This window comes from Orycteropus afer, unplaced genomic scaffold (assembly GCF_000298275.1).
Source record: "Orycteropus afer afer isolate SDZICR_OR568_19922 unplaced genomic scaffold, OryAfe1.0 scaffold00052, whole genome shotgun sequence".
Classification (NCBI taxonomy): Eukaryota; Metazoa; Chordata; class Mammalia; order Tubulidentata; family Orycteropodidae; genus Orycteropus; species Orycteropus afer.
The window spans coordinates 3,842,584-3,860,914 of NW_006921639.1; the positions used below are offsets into that span (position 1 = coordinate 3,842,584).

Genomic DNA, 18,331 nt, shown 5'->3' on the forward strand with positions numbered 1-18,331 from the left:
AAAAAATATATATATATATATATATATATATATATATATATATATATATAATTTAACCTGAGAAGCAAAGTAAAATGTCAGGGAATGAGATTATTATTTGATAGAACTTTCTATGATAATGGAAACGTTTTATATCTGAACTCTCCAATATGGTAGCCACTAGCCACATATGACTATTGAGCACTTGAAATGAGACTAGTATAACTAAGGAAAGGACACTGTAATTTAATTTAAATTAATTTAAATGTAAATAGCCACATGTGGTTAATAGCTATCATATTGGACAATCTTAGACAAGAGAATCTGGGATCTGACTAAAAGGCCAAAGGGAGTTAAAATGAAGATGGAGACTAAAGAAATGACTAAGATATGAATCAATATAAGAGGCAAGAAACATGTCCTGGAACTTAATTCTATTTACTACTCCTCCCACAAATATTTGTATTATTATTGCCATGTATTTCTATTATGAATTTTCCATCCTTTTGTCTCTCTAGGATACACTGAATATTTTCTATTGACCTATTTTTCAGATCACTAATCTTCTCGTCATTTGGTCTAACCTGCCACTAAAGACATCTATTATATTCTTAATTTGATTTATTGTACTTCTCAGTTCTAGATTATCTATTTAATTCTTTTTTATAGATTATACTTGTACTTCTCCAATGTCTCCAGTTTATCATCTAATTTCTTGATCTTGTTAATCATATTATTTTAGTATCCATGTCTGATAACTTCCATAACCACATCACCCATAGGTTTGTTTTTATTACATGTTTTTTCTTTTGGTTTTTTCCCCTGTTATACCTGATATTTTGTAGTTGAATACCAGACATTTGGTATAAAAAGTTGGGAGGTTCTGGATTTAATTTCAGTTCTCTTTTAGGAAGTTTTAGACTAGGGAAAGATTATCTTAATCCAATTAGAGTTTTAACTGTTCAGAGGCTTGGTTCCAGTTTTTACATGATCTTGTCTATTTTTTATTTGCCCTTACTCTTAGGGCATAGTCCCTCAGATAGCACCAATAGAAAGCCTAGAGTATGTACTAGTCTTATTTTCATCTCCCTAAAAGTATAAGAATTTCTAGAAGCTCTATTTACCTCCTAAATATCTTGATTGCCACGAGGTTCATAATAAATGCCTACTCACAGGATAGGAGTCCCTGGGTGGCAGAAATGGTTAAACACTGGGCTACTAATCAAAAAGTTGGTGGTTCAAACCCAAACAGAGGTGCCTAGGAGGTAAGGCCTGGCAATCTGCTTCTGAAAGATCACAGCCTTGAAAATCCTATGGAGTGTAGTTCTGCTCCACACACTTGGGATCACTAAGTTGGAATTGACTCAACAGCAACTAATAACAATTCACAGGGTGTGTGGGAGGATTTAATGAGTTAATATTTGTGAAATGCTTAAAACAGTGCCTGAGATCTAGTGAACCATTCTTACCTACAAGTCAAGAATGTTCTCTAAAAGCAGATAGTTTGCCTACTTTATACACTATTGAAATTCCAGTGCCTAGAATGGCCCTGCATTGTCAACCCTTTGCCTCAGAGCATGAATCTTCAATTGTCCAATTGGTTAACAAGAAAGGGTGCCCTCTCCTTGCGGCTAGATCTCTGCAGCTTGCACATGCTGCTACCCTTGCAGCAAAGGCAGAGTGCCTTTGCATAACTTTTTTCAAGGATCTTTCAGGGACAGAAATTGTGGGACCTTAACTTAACCCAATTACAATTCCTTTTGCCTTATTTGAAGCTCTGGTAGCGCTGTGGTTAAAGCATTGGGCTCTAAAAAAAAAACATCAATGGTTCAAACCCATCAGCTGCTCCATGAGAGAAAGATGAGGCAGTCTGCTTCCTTATTTACAGCCTTAGAAACCCTATGGAACAGTTCTACTCTATCCCACAGGATCAGTATAAGTTGAAATTGACCCAATGTCAGTGGCTTTTTTTTTTTTTTTTTTTTTGCCTTATTTGGAACACAGGCAGCAAGTGTCTCAGCTCTATGTATGGAGACATACACATTGAAAAAGCAAACAAACTGGGAGTCTAGACTCAAAGGGTCTCTAAGCAATGATCATAAAGATAGCACAAGATTGGACAAAACTTCCATTATATGTGAGGATATCATGAATCAGAGCTGACTCAAAAATAACTAACAACAACAAGGAAGTAAGTAGTATATGCTACTCATTTTCCCTTAGTGCAAATATGTGGGTATTCTATAGGAAATGCAGTAACTTTGTTTGCATGAGATGTTTAGCAACACTGGTCCTAATCTTATCTGTTCCTGTAAAAAAGAATAATCTTTATAAAGACTCTGCCAGAGTTTCAGGAGCTCTGGTAGCGTAGTGCCTAAGGCACTTGACTGCTAATCAGAAGGCTGGTGGTTCAAACCCACCAGCCACTCTTCAGAGGGAAGGTTGGGCAATCTACTTCCGTAGTGATACTGTCTAGAAAACTCAAGGCAGGGGTCGCTGTGAGTCAGGTCTGACTTGATGGCAAATAACAACAACAGAGCTTCAGGAATTTTCCCAAGGTTTCTCCATAACTATCTTGTTTCAGCTGCTACTCCTGCACTGTTTCAAATTTAGTTTGATACAATGTCAAACCATGTGTCTGAGTCCATACACCATAAGGAAACAGCAGAGTCTAGTATGGCCAGACCAACAGGAAGGGCTTTCAAGTGAACAATAAATGGATCTCCTGATTTTATGAATATCTATTTAATTTTCTAGTGTTGCTGTAACAGAAATCCTCCAAGTGGATGGCTTTGACAAATAGAAATTTATTCTCTTACAGTTTAGGAGGCTAGAAATCTGAGTTCAGAGTGCCAGCTGCAGGGGAAGACTTTATCTGTCTGTGTCTCTTGTTGCTAGGAGGATCTCAGCACAGGAATCCTGGGTCTGAAGGATGCGATCTGCTCCTGGCTCCTCTTCCTTGATGGTAGTAGGTCCCCCTTCTCTGTTCCCTTCTCTCTCCTTTTATCTCTTGTAAGATAAAAGATGTTGCAGGCCACAGTCTAGGGAAGCTCCCCCTACTTAGATCAGGGCTGTGATTGGAGTAAGAGTGTTACAACCCACCCTTAATCTTATTCCCTTTACACCTGATCAGCTTATCACATCAAATCACACCATGGGTATCATTACATATCTCTCACATTATACCATTTCATAACTTCTAACCCATTGAGAATCATGGCCCAGCCAAGTTGACACAAATTTTGGCGGGACATAATTCAATCCTTCCCTCCACTGCAATTCCACACACCTGTTATGATTTTAGCAGGATCGACCTGCAGATCTGAATGAAAGATGTCACTGCATGGTAGATGGGATGGCAGAAGATGAAATCCATCCACTAAACATTTTACTAGACCGAAGAAAAAGTAGAAAATTTCTCAATCACAGATTACTTATGTTCGTCAAAGACTTTCTGAAATAAAATGCAAATTCTTGATCAAAGATTGTAACGGTTTCCAATGGGTTTTGCCATCAGAAGGCTGTGGCCATTTAAACCAGAACCAATGTTTGCCTCATTTTGTGATCCTATTGGCCTCACAGACAATTGGGAAGAAGGCAACAAGCAGCTTTCTATTCCCAAACAGCTGGTTCTTCCTATGCCTCAGCTCATGAGACTAAAAGACCTTAACTCTGAAAGCTACAAGTGATGGGAGGAGTTCTCTGCCAAATCCCTCAAAGAGAAAAAAATGAGTTCAGTGAGTCTTTTAACCAATGGATTGTCTTAGAAGATCATGGTAGTAGGTGGAAGCCCTATTCCTCTGCACTTGTATGTCTATGGGGGAAGGGGTGGGACTTCTCATCCCTTCTGTGGTGCAGTGAATTAATTAATATGGCCCTTCTAGCCACAGTCTTTGTAACTCCCACAAAATGAGTGGGTAGGACTATGCAAATGTAAGGTGCACGTGCCCCACAAAGGGGACTGGATAGCTAACTAAAAATATAAATAAGGGGCATGGTACCCATTGTGGGTGAGATCATGGAAATAAGATATATGGAATCCTAATGCTGGGATTGGTCAGTTTTGCCATCCTGCTAGACTTAAAATGAAGCATCCCTGAGGTGGAAGGAGGGGAATCTCACTGCCATCAAGAAAGAAGAGCCAGGATTGGAGCACATCCTTTGGTCCCAAGAATCCTGGGTTGAATCTCCTTGAAGACAGAAAGCTGTGACACCACAGGCAGCAAAAAGCAGTGGCAGAAAAATGGCAATAGCAGAAGCAGCAGAACCAAGATACCAGCACAAGTCAGAGCAGTGGGCTTCCCAGCCCACAGAGTAAAAAAGTGAGACTAACTGGTGGAGTCGGGTACCTGTAGGCCTTTATTGGTGGAGCTAAAAAGCTTTGTACCACTCGGCAGAGCAGGCAGAGGCCAGCAAAGGGCTGAGGGACAGAAAGAGATCTGCTTTCAGGCACAGCTATGGGGAGGCTGTCCTGTTCCTGATTTGTAACCTGTTACTTCCTTAATAAACCCCATAATTTTGAACAGTCTATGAGTTCTGTGTGGCCATTGCAACAAATTATTGAAGCCAGAAAAGAAGTAGAGAGTGTAATAGGAGGGACAGTTGGTATCAGTATCGGTCAAAAGATTGAAAGGTGAGGCATGTCTGACCTCTGCCTCATAGGAATCAGCCTTTGGCTTTTGATCTTGGTCTTGATCCTCCTCCCTGCTTCTGAAGTTAGAGAAGGGCATGCCTCAAACCATTTGTACACCTTCCCAGGAGGGAACATAACCAGAATCTCACTGCCTTACTCTCCCTCCACTCTGACCTCCACCAACACCCCCATTCCCAAGGCCACAAAGAGGAGTCCCTGATCCAAGTAACTATCCCACACACTGTTCTCTGGGTGAGAAAATGAAGTAAGGCCTCCACTCAAGGTGGCTTCTGCCACAAGCTCATTTAGACTGGCTCCTCACAAGCAGCTGATGAAGGGGGCACATACTGTATGGCCCCTTGGGAATGGCTCATCACCCAGGTACAGGGAGCACTGCTAGCTCCACTTTACAGAAAGCCCTGGCTAAGGCCAATGATGTACACTCTCCTAATCTACCATTTTTCAGTCTAGAGGCATGAGGGAAAATGAGGCAAAGACCCTGACCACCTCCGATCCATGAGGTGCAGGGCCTATAGCCTTCCTGCTGGGTCTGTGGTGGGGTAAGGATGGGGGAGGAACAATTGATCAGAGAAGGAAGGCTAATTGTGGCTAGAGCCAAACTACCTCTCTCAATGCCGCTTTGTCAGAAATAAAGTGGATATTTGGATTTTTATTTGATCTTATGCCTATTTATCAACTGGTTCAGGACCCACAGTGGAGAAGAGGAGGAAAGACTACTCAGAAACTAGGGGCTAACTGGCCACTGACTGCTGTGCCATCTCCTCTGCCCCTGGGCCTAGTGGGCAAAGCCTGCCTGACTGTTGGTGGCCCAGATGACTGAGAAGTGGTCACTCCTGGGCTCTCCCTAGGAGAACAGAATTGCGTGAAATCTAGTAAGGGGAAAGGTGTGAGATCCCTATGTCACTGTCACTCTGAGGAAAATGGGGGGAAATGCTGGAGGATCAAATAGTCTGGAAAAATGCAGCCCAGAGGTAAGCAAGACAAACTGATCATATCAGCCTCACATCTGCAGGAAGCCAGTTGGAAAGTATGAACAGAACAAATCTCAATGCAAATACGCTTTGATCAGACCCGTGGGAAAACCATTACTCATAGAGGTGTGAAAGCTGAGAACTTTGATTTCTGACTGGAAATAAAGGCCCTGCCGCATCCCTGGGGAGGTGTGTTTCATGGGCTGTGGCAGATGTGGCCCAAGAGTTCATGCCAAGACCTGGTGCCAAGCCCTCTGAGTACCAAGGGGCCTCTAGTACCCTGTATGGTCCCCATTCTCCAAAGATACTGATGCTCTTTTTCTGGAGCATGACGTGTATTGAAGAACTAACCCAAGACTTCCATAGGTGAAGCTTTACGATTTATAGAAGGCTTGAGAAGGCTCCTTCTCTCCCCAAGTTCTTTCCTACCTGCTCACTAGTATCCCCAATTCCTTTAACAAAGTATCTCACAATTAAAGAAGCTTAAATTGCAATGGAGAGCAGTGATGGTTCCATGGTGGAATTCTCATTTTCCATGTGGGAGACTGGGTTCAGTTCTCAGCCAATTAATGCCTGTCTGTCACTTGAAAGCTTGCATGTTATTATGATGCTGAACAGGTTTCAGTGGAGCTTCCAAACTAAGATGGACTAGGAAGAAAGGCCTGGCAAGCTACTTCTGAAAATCAGCCAATGAAAACTCTGTGGATTACAATGGTCCAATACACAACCAATCATGGGGTTGCACAAACCAGGCAGCATTTTGTCCAATTGTACATAGGGATGGCTTGGGAACCAATTCAACAATGGCTGGCAACAAATTGCAACTACTAGTTATACAAAAGAAAGTTGTACATTTCTGACATAGAAAGCCTTCATGAATGCAGGTTCTGATAGAGAGAAAGGCAGAGAAGATCCTGGTATATAAAGAAGATGAGAAGGCAACAGGAAATAGTGGCAAGTGGACAGTAAAAATAGGCCCCGAGTTTGGGAGATAAGCCTTCTCCTTTCTACTTCTGCTACCAATTACATGAGGCTAAACTGTTCTCCCAGATTCTACAAATTTGGTTTTAGAGCCCAAAGACCAAGCTTTGTAAAATTCAGATGTGCAGGAGAATCAACTGGGGATCCTATTAAAATGCAGATTCCAGGAACTGCCCTGGTTTGAGGCATGCCTTCTGGTTCCAGAAAGCTGGGGAGGGCCCAGGAACCTGCATGATTAAAATCACACCTTGCGGGAAATTCCAAGGCAGGTTTTAAGACCACACTTTGAGAAGCCCTGCCTCCAACACTCCTGGAGTCCAAGGAGATTCAAGTTATGAAGAGCCAGACTCTGGACCACATTCTCCCTTCTAGCCCTGGGGAGGGCCCAGAACTCAAAACTAAACCAAATGCCTCTTCCATCTGAGCAGAAAAAAACAAGAGGAACAACAAAGCATGAGGAGTAAGTCTATCACAAAAGTGTTGTTGACAAAATATTCCAAGGTGCAACTTCAAATAGCGAATCTCAATGCAGCAAAATATGATGTGACAAAGTCATTTTCAAAAGAGGAAGATTGTCTACAATGCAGGATCAGAAGGACTGATAGGTGTTCCTGAGTGACCAACCCTCAAACTTGGAACCTAGACAGAATCTGAGTTACCTTCCAGAGAGGTCTCCCCTGACCATCACCTCTTGTTTCACACCCTCCCTTCTCTGGCTTAATGTGTCACCTTAAAATACATCACTACTGAACACAGTGAGTGCTTTCCCCATTTATCACCACCATTGTCTGCCTGCCCTTGCTGAAGGGAAGCTCCATGGGGGCTGGAACTTGAATCTGATATCTTTACCTCCTAGAATCAATTCTACTTGACATACAGTATACTTCACTACTATTCTGAACAAATGAATAAATGGAATGCATGTGATATTGTATTGATGGGTTAAGGCCTCCCAAAGGGAATTTAGTATTGGGTTCTGGGCCTTAGAGCTACATGCCTAGGTTCTGTTATGATGTACTTGATGCCTCTCTGAGTTCTTGAGTTTCCTACAGAATGGAAGCAGGAAGTCCCAGGACTTTCAGCAGAAGAAAATTCTTAAGGTCTCTCAAGTTCAAAGGAGAGGAGCAGAAACTTCAGGCCCTGGGTCCCAGCATGAGTGCCTTCATAATTTCCACCCAGGGGTACAGAAATATGGTGAGCAGACACCACCCTGCCTTAGGCAGCATCTTGGACAGATCAATAAGGAGACCAAAGAGGTTGGTGATATGAAGTAAGAACAAGATAACATCCTTAAATAAAATAAAGATGGTCAACACCTTTGTTCCAAATTCAAAAATTAATATATTTAGTTCATTATATCTTCCCTTTTGGGGAAAATCATTAAAATTTAGATGTGTCCCCACTATTTATAACTGGACTGGCACTCTGAGGGGAGAGGACAACTCCAGAGATACAGAGACCATCTCTGTTTTTGCTCCCAGAAGCTTGCCTGTTGCTTCCTGGCCCCCTTTCCTCCAAGAGGCAGGCCAAAAGCAGTCTCTCTTGGGTATCAGACAAGCCACATATGTGAACAGGACCTCTGAGTGACCTGTGAGGAACAGCTGAAGAGAAACAGAAAAGCTCTGGCTTTGTCTATTTTAAGCAGCTCTTTCCCTCTGCATTCAAAGACAAATTCTAGAAAACAAAGCAAACAAATAAAAGAAGGAAGCAAAAAAACATATTAAATAGACTTCCCATTAACACAAGGAAAAGAAGTTCACAATCTGGAGCCAGCTAATACAAAGGCCATGTTTATGTCCATAAATAGTGGTTAGGAAATTTTGAAAGTTAGGGCTTGATAATCAGGCCTCTCCAAATACAACTCCAGGATAGGTCTGTACAATTGCTTGCTATCACCCTCTAGTCTTTCTTACCATTTTAAGCATGCACTTTATGTAAGAGTTTGGACCACTCATCCATACTTCATGAGCCCCTTCTGTGTGCCTTGCACTGTACCTGGTCTGAGGGGGCATTTAAGAATCCAGCAGGGTCCCTGATGTCAAGGTGACTGGCCAGGTCACCTTTTCAAGCTGTCCTCTTACCATGCCAGCCCGCATTGCTAATTGTTAATTCCTCCATTGTTAATTCCTCTTCTCTCACTTCTACACATGTATTCAGGCTGTTCTGGCTACTGAAATGGCCTGGTCCATGCCCTCACCCTATGGCACAAGTGGGATCTCACATCCTCTCCCTCTATTCCCCAAAAAATGCACCCTTGTCTCCCATTTATCTGCATGTACCCCTTATCCCATATCAGCAGGGCCCTCTACTATGACCTTTTCATATTCTTTTATTAGATATGTTGATAACATGTGAGAGCACTATGGTTCAGGGGTATAATTCTTCCCTTCCGTGAAAGAGAGTAGGTTCCATTCCCAGCCAATATACCTTGTGCACAGCCACCATCTGCCTATCAGTGGAGGCCTATGTATTGCTATGATGTCAAAGAGGTTTCAGCAGAATTTTCAGACTAAGGTGGACTAAGAAGAAAGGCCTGGTGATCTACTTCTAAATATCAGCCAATGAAAAATCTATGCATCATAATGGTCTGATCCACAACCAACTGAGGACATGATGCAGGACTGGGCGGTGTTTTGTTCCATTGTGCATGGGTCGCCATAAGTCGGTGGCTGACATGACAGAGGCTGGCAGCTACCACCACCACCACCAGCAAATGTCTACTAGGTCTTTATCCATTTTTACATTTGTCTCCTACGGTGTGAGGTTGTGGGTCTTGGGAGGGTATAGATCAACCTCTCTACTCTTCCCTTTCTTTGGGCAAAGCACCATGTATGGCAGGCTCATAAACCAGGCCTTAACATGTATTTGTTGAGTTTAAGTTTTAATCTCTTTTAAATTCTTCCAAGACCATGGTAGACAGAGTGAAGGTAGATACAATGAAGAATTGTTTACAAGTGGTATTTAAATACACTCCAGTCATCAATTTGTTCCCTTTGAGTGGCTAGACCTGTTGACACTTTAAACATCATGATGTGTGCTTGCTTAATTAAGCAGTAGAACTAAATGTTTAGTAAATCTCATTCCTAATTATCTGTTCCATGTCTCCAGAGAAAAAGGAATTATTTGGTTAATTTCTTCCTCTGAAACTTGAAGCATCAGTTCCCTGTGGTAGTAACTTCAGACACAATTATTCCCCTTTAACATTTTGGGGTTAAATAGATGATATATAATTTAATCTTTGCCCCAAACACTCTTAGGTTAGCAGATAGTTTTTCCAATCACTTTTCCACTTACTGTGTCTAAAGCTTATATAATCTTAAATCAAATAACAATTTAGCTTGCTGAAATATGCTATTTGGGGTTAGAGTGAAATACTTATTAGATTACAGGAGACAGCCTTTCCAAATTGCTTCTATTATTAGTATTTTCACTGTTGATCAAGACATCTCCACCTAAAAGTATAGAGATTAATTTTGACTCAGAATATTAAACTGCCTCTGAGTCTGTAGATTGCACAACTGGGCTGGAAACCTTTGAGAATAACTTTTTATGAGGTTTTGCAAATTAAAGCTGTTGCACCCCCAGAAATAGAAGCCTGAAAGGAGTGACAACATCACTCTTACAAACACTAGAGTGTTGGGGAGGTGATGCCCTCAGGCTGACCCCTCCTAACCAGCCTGTCCCAAAACCCAGCTACTGCACAGAATGGTAAGGACACAGGTACCTTGAGTTACTCAGAGGTCTGTTCTTGACCTTCAGCCTCACCTTGGAAATTCCCTGTCAGCACCTAAAGACACAGCCAGGCTTAGAAGCTAGTCTAGCCTTCCTGTATCCACCTGGGCCATCCTTGTGCTTAGCAGCTCTGCAAATGTACATTTCTTAGGGGAATCAGCCGACTGGTACCCTTAGAGGACAAGTCGGGTTGATGAAAGTTCAAGAGGGATGGCTATAGTTGGGTGCTGTCGTGTCAATTCTAACTCATAGTGACTTGATATGACAGAGTAGAATTGTCCCCACAGGGTTTCCCAGGCTGTAATCTTTACAGGAGCAGACTGCTAGATCTTTTCTCCTGAGGAACAGCTGGTGGGTTCAAACTGTTGCTCTCTCAGTTAGCAGCTGAGCACTTAACCATTGAGACACCAGGGCTCTGGAAGAAGGATAGGGACACTCCCAAATCTTGGGGAGGACAGAAGCAGCAAACAGAGATAAAGAAATTACTGAACACAGCATGAAACCAAACAGAGATAGCAACAGGACACAAGAGAAGGGGTGAAAAAAGTATAGGTGGCAGCTAGGATCCTGTGGTGTAAGAAGACAGGCAGAGGGTGGGAGCCAGTTAGTTTATAAACCACATGCTTGGTATGTAGCAGTTGGTCAATACATACTAAGTATAAATAATACATATGGTATCAGACAAAAGCTTTGTGTCCACAGAGCCAATGTAAAGTGAAATTCTTCAGAAAGTACAACTAAAAAAATTATTACAACTGGCTATATACTATTTTTCATTTACATGAAAGATTTTAGCCTCAAAGATAGCAAATCTTCACCTTGTTCCAAAGGTAATTTTGGAATTTATGCTCAGGAGGACAAGAAAAGTCTCTAGGAATGTACTATGCTCTCTGGTTTTTAGAACACAATTACTTATTTTAAGTTCTGAAGACCTAACTATTTAAAAAGCACAACTGTTAGATATTTCCTCTGACCTAAGGGCACTAAGAACCAAGAACATCTGGGAATCTTGCATTATACACCATAATGCCTGCCAGACAAAAAAAAAAAAATTCCTATTCAGAATACCCTGAAAACCCAGATATACACAAGCCGCCCCTTGGAGGGAGGGTAACATCACTGAACACGTTGGTCTCTTTGTTGGAAATCACTCCATGTGTCTACTGCTACTCCTTTTTTAAAAAAAAAAAACAAACAAACAAAATAAAACACTGTTTTCCTTGCTCCACACTTCAGCCTTGATCTGCCTCCACCAGTTCAGAAACAGGGCAATTCTCCAAGTCCCTTTTGGGGCACAGTCTTCGGAACAAGGCATTCCAATGGACCAGCCCCCTGACTAGACCCCTTACTATTTCTGGGGCCAGGCAAAGAATGATCAAGTGGCTCACTCCAGTGAGTCTCCCATCTGCATCTCACCTGCCTCATGAGGTTCAAGCAGGTGCTGCACTAAGAGATGGTTGTTATCAAGACAGAGGACATACAGCTGGCTGGGCTACTGGGATCAGAAGGCAAGATGTTCCCTCTTGAAACAGTGTGTTCCTCTGTATCTCCCAAGACTGACCCTACAGGCTTCTAGAGAGTGCCACTGCACCTTCATCTCCAGGGCCTGCTTCATCACTGAGAACACTTTGCCTCTCCTACTCACGGGAAGCCTGCACAACAAATGCTGAGCAGACGGAGCTCTTCCTGATGCCATGAATGTTGGTATTTCCCAACCTCCATCCTTGGCCCTGACCTTGGGAGATCTCATCAAGCACCATGGTTTCACCTGCCTTACACAGAAATCAGTTCTCACCAGCCAGATCAGACTGGAGCTTCAGACCCACATGCTCATGTACCTGTTGGACTTCTCCATAGAGTCATCCCAGCCTTTTCATTTTTGCTTCTCCATGGACAAGGTCCACCTCTTGGTTCTGTTTTAGCTACTGGCACTACCTTGCTCATATTTTATCAATTAGATTCCTGTAGGTCATCCCAAAACTCACTCTCTCTCTCTTCCACTATTAAGTACTTCTCATTTTATTTCTTAATATCTCTCCATTCCCATTGCCAAATTTCGGCTCTTAATTGTTTCATGTCTGGGCAACTATAAAATATTCTGCCTCCTCACCCTCCAGTCTGGTCCCCCAAAATCTACCATTAAGCAGCCAACAAAGTATGCATCAAAAGACTAAATGTTCATGAGTTTCCATGGCCAAAGCAGGGACTGTCAACATTGCCTGATGATAAAACCACCTAGACTGCATGTTAAATACTCAGATTCCCTTCCCAGACCTAATGAACAAGAATCTCCAGGGTGGATACTTGGGAAGCTGCATTTTAACTATTGTTGTTGTTAGCTATCATTGAGCTCACTTCAACTCATGGTGACCCCATGTATAACAGAACAGAGTGCTGCCTGGTCCTTCACCATCTATATGGTCATTACTATGTTTGTGTCCATTGTTCTTGCCACTGTATATTTAAAGTGTCTTTCAACTTATGGGGCTCATCTTCCAGCACTATATTGGACAACATTCTTGTGATCCATAAAGCTTTTATTGACTAAGTTTCAAAAGTAGATCATCAGGCCTTTCTTCCTGTCTTAGTCTTAGTCTGGAAACTCTGCTGAGACCTGCTCACCATGGGTGACCCTGCTGGTATTTTAAGTACTAGTGGCATAGTTTCCAGCATCATAAGCAACACTCAAGCTACCATAGTATGACAAACTGACAGATGGCTCTGTCTGCTTAGCCCTGAGTGATTCTTATCAACAGGCATAGTAGAGAATACTGGCCTACAAAATAAAGTCCAAACTCCAAGACCTGCTCTGTTGGCCTCTCCTGCATATCTATGGTCACCCCTGCCTATTGGCTCATATTCCAGCAATCCTGACCTGTTTGCTGCAAATCTGTCCACACACACTGTGCAGTTTCCAAACCCTACGCCTTTCCACAAAATTTGCTTTCTCCCTCCTTTCACCCTGCACTGACTTCCCCGTACAAACAGCCAGCATCACTTCCACACTAGCTTCTCCCTGAGCCCTTCAGGGATTCTGTTCTGAGATCTCACAGTGCCCTGCGCATAACTTCATCATGGTACTTACACTGTAACATTCCACCTATTTGTGTTTTGCTACCCCTCTAGATGTATTCCATGTGTGCCCAAGTTTCTCATACAGGACTGAAACACAGTAGATACTTAATACAGTGTGCACTGAGTAACCTTCACAGCTAGGAGTTTCTGGGTGGTGCAAATGGTTAGTATACTTGGCTGCTAACCAAAAGTTTGGAGATTCAAGTGCACCCAAAGGAGCTTTGGAGGAAAGGTCTCGTGATATACTTCCAAAAAAATCACGTGGAGAACAGTTCAATGATGGAGCACAGTTTTACTCTAACACACAGAGGGCGTCACCATGAGTTGGAACCGACTCAATAGCAAGATTTTTTTTTATTGTTTGTTATCATTGCTGAACACTGTACTAGGTATAATTTCTGAAGTGATTTCTGCACATCTTGAGCAAAGCTTCTTTGACTAAATCAGTCCCCATGGCTCCTAAGTCTGCTGCTCATTTCCTTGTCATTTGTGCCACTCTTCATTAGTTTGAATCAGTTTTTCTGGAAATGAAATTCCTATAACTGACTGTGCTGTCCCCATTACAGAACCACTAGTGTAGTACACAAGACACAATCCCCTTCCTTCTCAAGTACACCAGGTCAATTTGTACATGGACAGAAATGACATCAGCTATTGCTGCTGTTGTTTCACATTGCAGACACATGGATAAGTCACCCTACATTACCACTCCCAAGTCCCTTCCTGAGATAGTCTCCTTGTCTCCTGTTGACTATTGAAAAGTGTTTGAGATTTGTGATCCCCAAATCTACTACTCTGCCATTTTCCAAACTGAATCTCATTTTGTTATTTCCTGCGTATATTTCTTAACTCTCTGGATTCATTTTCATTATGTTTTAGTCCTCCTGATGTTAAGAATATTTCCCAACTCCATATTTTCTGTAAAGTTATTAGAGTGACATATGCTTCTTTTTCAATGTCATTGATAAAACAATTAAATGAAATAAAATCTATCATTGACCCTAGTGATTTCCTCTGGGAACCTGTCCAGGGAGCTCCAAGGCCATGAGTCACTTAGAACTTTTCCATCCAATTTATCTTTACACAGCACTTCTCTTTCAGTGAAATGGTCACATGGCACAAGCAATGGAATAATCTTTGCCTTTTCTTCTACTGTTACATAATAAAAATGACACTGACAAGTTTATCTGGCATGACAGATCTCTAAGGTAGGCCAAGCAGGATCCCATTATCATCTAGAGGTTCACACTTTTCATTCTCCATTATCTACCACATCATTGTATACCACTTGGCCCCAGCAACTGTTTAGTTAGGAGTGCCACCCTGACACACACAATCCCACACATACATCACATGCAGATAAACAAAATTTTATTCTTTCTTACTCTTCAAAATTCCCAATTCTCCAGCATATTTTAATCACTTGCACAGTTAAAACATAAAATGACAACTTATGTTTTGACTCAAATTAATATAGAGGAATCCCTGTGTGGTGGAAACGGCTAAGCACTTGGATACTAACTGAAAGTTTGGCAGCTCCAATCCACCCAGATGTGATGCAGAAGAAGGGCCTGGTGATGGTGATCTATTTGCAAAAGATCACAGACATTGAAAACCCTATGGAACATAGTTCTACTTTCAAACACATGGGATTGCCTTGAGTTGGAATAGCTAGATGGCAATTGGGTTTATATACATATATTTCTTAGCCAAACACTTTCACAGCCATCTCCATAAAAAAAAAAAAAATTAATTTAATTTTAAAAAAAGGCAAATTCATTTATTTGTGTAGATTTTGTTCCAGCAATTTACTACTTTTATTTATTTATTTATTTAACCACATGTGCATCTTCCTCAGAGATATTCCCAGACATTTAGAAAACCCAAAAATACGTAGAAAATAGTAAAGCAGATACCACTGCAGAGAATAAGGTGGATTGGTTATTTGGCTTGGTCTTGGTTTTTTGGTTCTTATTTATTTTATATGACATTCACTAAAGCATTTTACAAGCACATGATTCAGTGGACTTTGAGCCAGACTTTGTAATGGGCCACATCATAGGGATACTCATGGATTAAACAGACAGGCTGCAGACCACATGCGATTCCCTGGACACTCCTTGTAACCCCATTCCCTATCTGTCACACACAAAACAGTATCTCAGAGTATAAGTGATATGGGTGAGTGTTTTTATGATAATAGTCTGGACTCCACTATAATACATATAAGCAATTTCAGTTCCCAGGCTGTTAGACATTAATCAGCATTCATAACAATAGTGTGGTACCCTGACAAGATCTGTTGAGTCACTTTGTTCAACACTTCAACAAATTGCCTTCACCAGTAGTGACCTTTTGCAGCCAGCAGATTCACTGACAACATTCTTACTACCCTTCCCTCAGAGAAGAAGAGCTTCTTGACTTTCTTAAGTGGTGAGCATTCCCAGGTGAGTGAACACAATCTAAGGCAAAATGAGGTATCTTGGAAAACAGGAAAGATGCCAGATGTCTAGAGGAATGCAAGGGTCTTGATTTAAATAAATAAATAAAAGGAGGTCATAAAACCTGTAGGTTGATGAGCTATTTATCTAGCTCTGACAAGTGTCCAAGAATGAACTCTTAAAATAAGAAATTATTTCAAAGAAATTAAAAAAGGAAATGTAAATTATTAAGAGGCATCATCAGTTCATGAGAAACAAGCTTCGGCAGAGCAACCCCAACTGCTTTTTTGACAGGTTTCCTAGGAAACAAAACAGTATCGGATATGCCAAAGCTGGCTTTTCAGCAAGACAAATGAGCATCTCTAACCAGCCATGTGGAATAGATGGAAAATGTGGTCAAGATTAAAGCTCAAATGGTAAAGTTAAAATTTGAATACAAAAAGTACAGGCAGATAACTCACTATCTTTAAGGTACTGGCCAATGTAATAAAGTTAGGAAAAGTACTGAGATGTAGACTCACAGACATCATTGAGAGGCAACTGAAGAAAACTATATCAGAAATAATAATAAAAGTCACGATTTTGCCAAATGCCAATCAACAAAAGTCTACAATTTTTTCATACACTAAAAATAACCAATTTAAAAGTTGTGTATGTGTGTGTATAGAAAGAGGAGGTAGATCTTCATTACAACTATAAAATACCTAGATATAAATGTTATAAAATTGATTAAGATTCACATGAAAACTTTTTACTGAAAGACATAAAAAAAAAGAAAGAAAAAAAAAAATCCCTGAATAAATGAAGGAAAGCACCAGGCTCCCAGGAAGGAAAATTTTGAATTGTAAAGATGAATTTCACATATATACCACCCAAAAGTAATTTATAAAGTCAGCGAAATCCCAATTAAATCTCAACATAATTTTTATAAAACTAGGTAAGTTGCCTCTCAAATTCATCTAAAATAAAAATAAAATGTATAAGAAAAGTCAACATACTTATCTAAAGAATAATAAAGATGAGAGTTCCAGTAAGATAGCGGAATAAGCAGAAAGACTGCACAGACACTCTTCAACAAAGAAAAGGGGAACTAATTAACATGGATACAGAAGATAATCCTGGACCCCTGAGCTTTGAAGGGAAAGATATAGAAGTGGACTAAACACCAACTAGCAGAAGAATTTGCATGAAAACAGCAAAAAAGGAGACATATGGAGCTGCGGTCTGGCAGCAGTCCTCACGGCACAGACAGTTTGGATATTGCTGAGTGGTGGTAGGACCTAAGAATTAACCTAAAAATCAGCCCTGCTATCCAGGGACTACAGGGAGGACTGCTCTGGTGGCTGGTGAATAAAAGGGGAAGCAGTGAAGAGGAAGGCGGGCTGAGCTGTGGACTTTTGCCTGTTCAGAATGGTTGTGGTGCAGCCATTTTGAATGTTTACAAGCAGTTTGATCATTTTGGATATCTAAAGCAACAGCATTCTCTCAGATTCCAGGGACTTAAGAACAGGCTCCACTTGCTAGGAACCACAAGGACATTCTGAACAAGGACTGGAAAGGTGTGATACTCCTTTGTGAGTTGGTGAACAGAGGTGCAGCCATCCCTCACTCCCACCCACCTTCTAGGCTGGTAAGAATCCCATCCTATTCTGTGTGCTCAGACAGAGCTTTGGTGCCCTGCCCTGCCCCGATTTTTTTTTTCTAGTTTGTTTGTCTGTTTTTAAACTACTATTATTATTACTACTTTTGTCCTTTTATTATTATTCTTTATTCTTCCCTTCCCAGGTTCTAGTTTCCAGTTTTTTTTCTTTTCCCCATTTCTGGTTGCAATTTTTTTTTTCTTTCTTGCGGTTAACCTCATTCCTTGTTTTTCTTTTTCTGTTTTTCCAATTTTGTCTTCATTATTATCCTTCTCTACCTTTTTATTATTGGTTACTGTTCCTGTGTGGTTACACAGTATGTTTTTGTCCATTTGCTTTTACTTTATTGATGGTTATTCAATTGTTATTTCTGTCTAACTGAGTGGGAGACGGCAACAGTCCCCATACGACACAACTACACCTACACTTCCTGCAGATTCACTAAGTGAGAGCCAGTACTTCCTCCTCCACCAAGAAGCCAATGATAAACAACCACAAAGAAAAGCCTAACTCACCCTTAGCTGCTCTTCACAAATAGTTAACAGAGATCTAAATACAACAACCTCACAATGTCTCAGAGACAACAGACCATCACAGTCCACACAAAGAAGCAAGATAAAGTGGTAGAAACAAGGGAGCAGGATACAGACCCAAAACACATCTCTGAGGAGGAAGCAGCATTAGAATTCCCTGATAAGGAATTCAAAAAATTATGTTTAGGTATCTTCAACGGATTGAGAGATAGATCAAGGAAAACACAGATAAAACCCTAGAAGAATTTTGGAAGAAAATACAAGAACAAAATGACAAAATAAATGAAAAATTAGAAATGATTCAAAATCTACAGATAGAAATCCA

General features: G+C 41.0%; 1 protein-coding gene across 1 annotated transcript in view; it reads right to left on the reverse strand.

Moving 5' to 3' along the window:
• The window catches only part of VSTM4 (V-set and transmembrane domain containing 4), a 198,283-nt gene that overhangs the window by 150,937 nt on the left and 29,015 nt on the right, over nt 1–18,331 (reverse strand). The window lies entirely within an intron of this gene.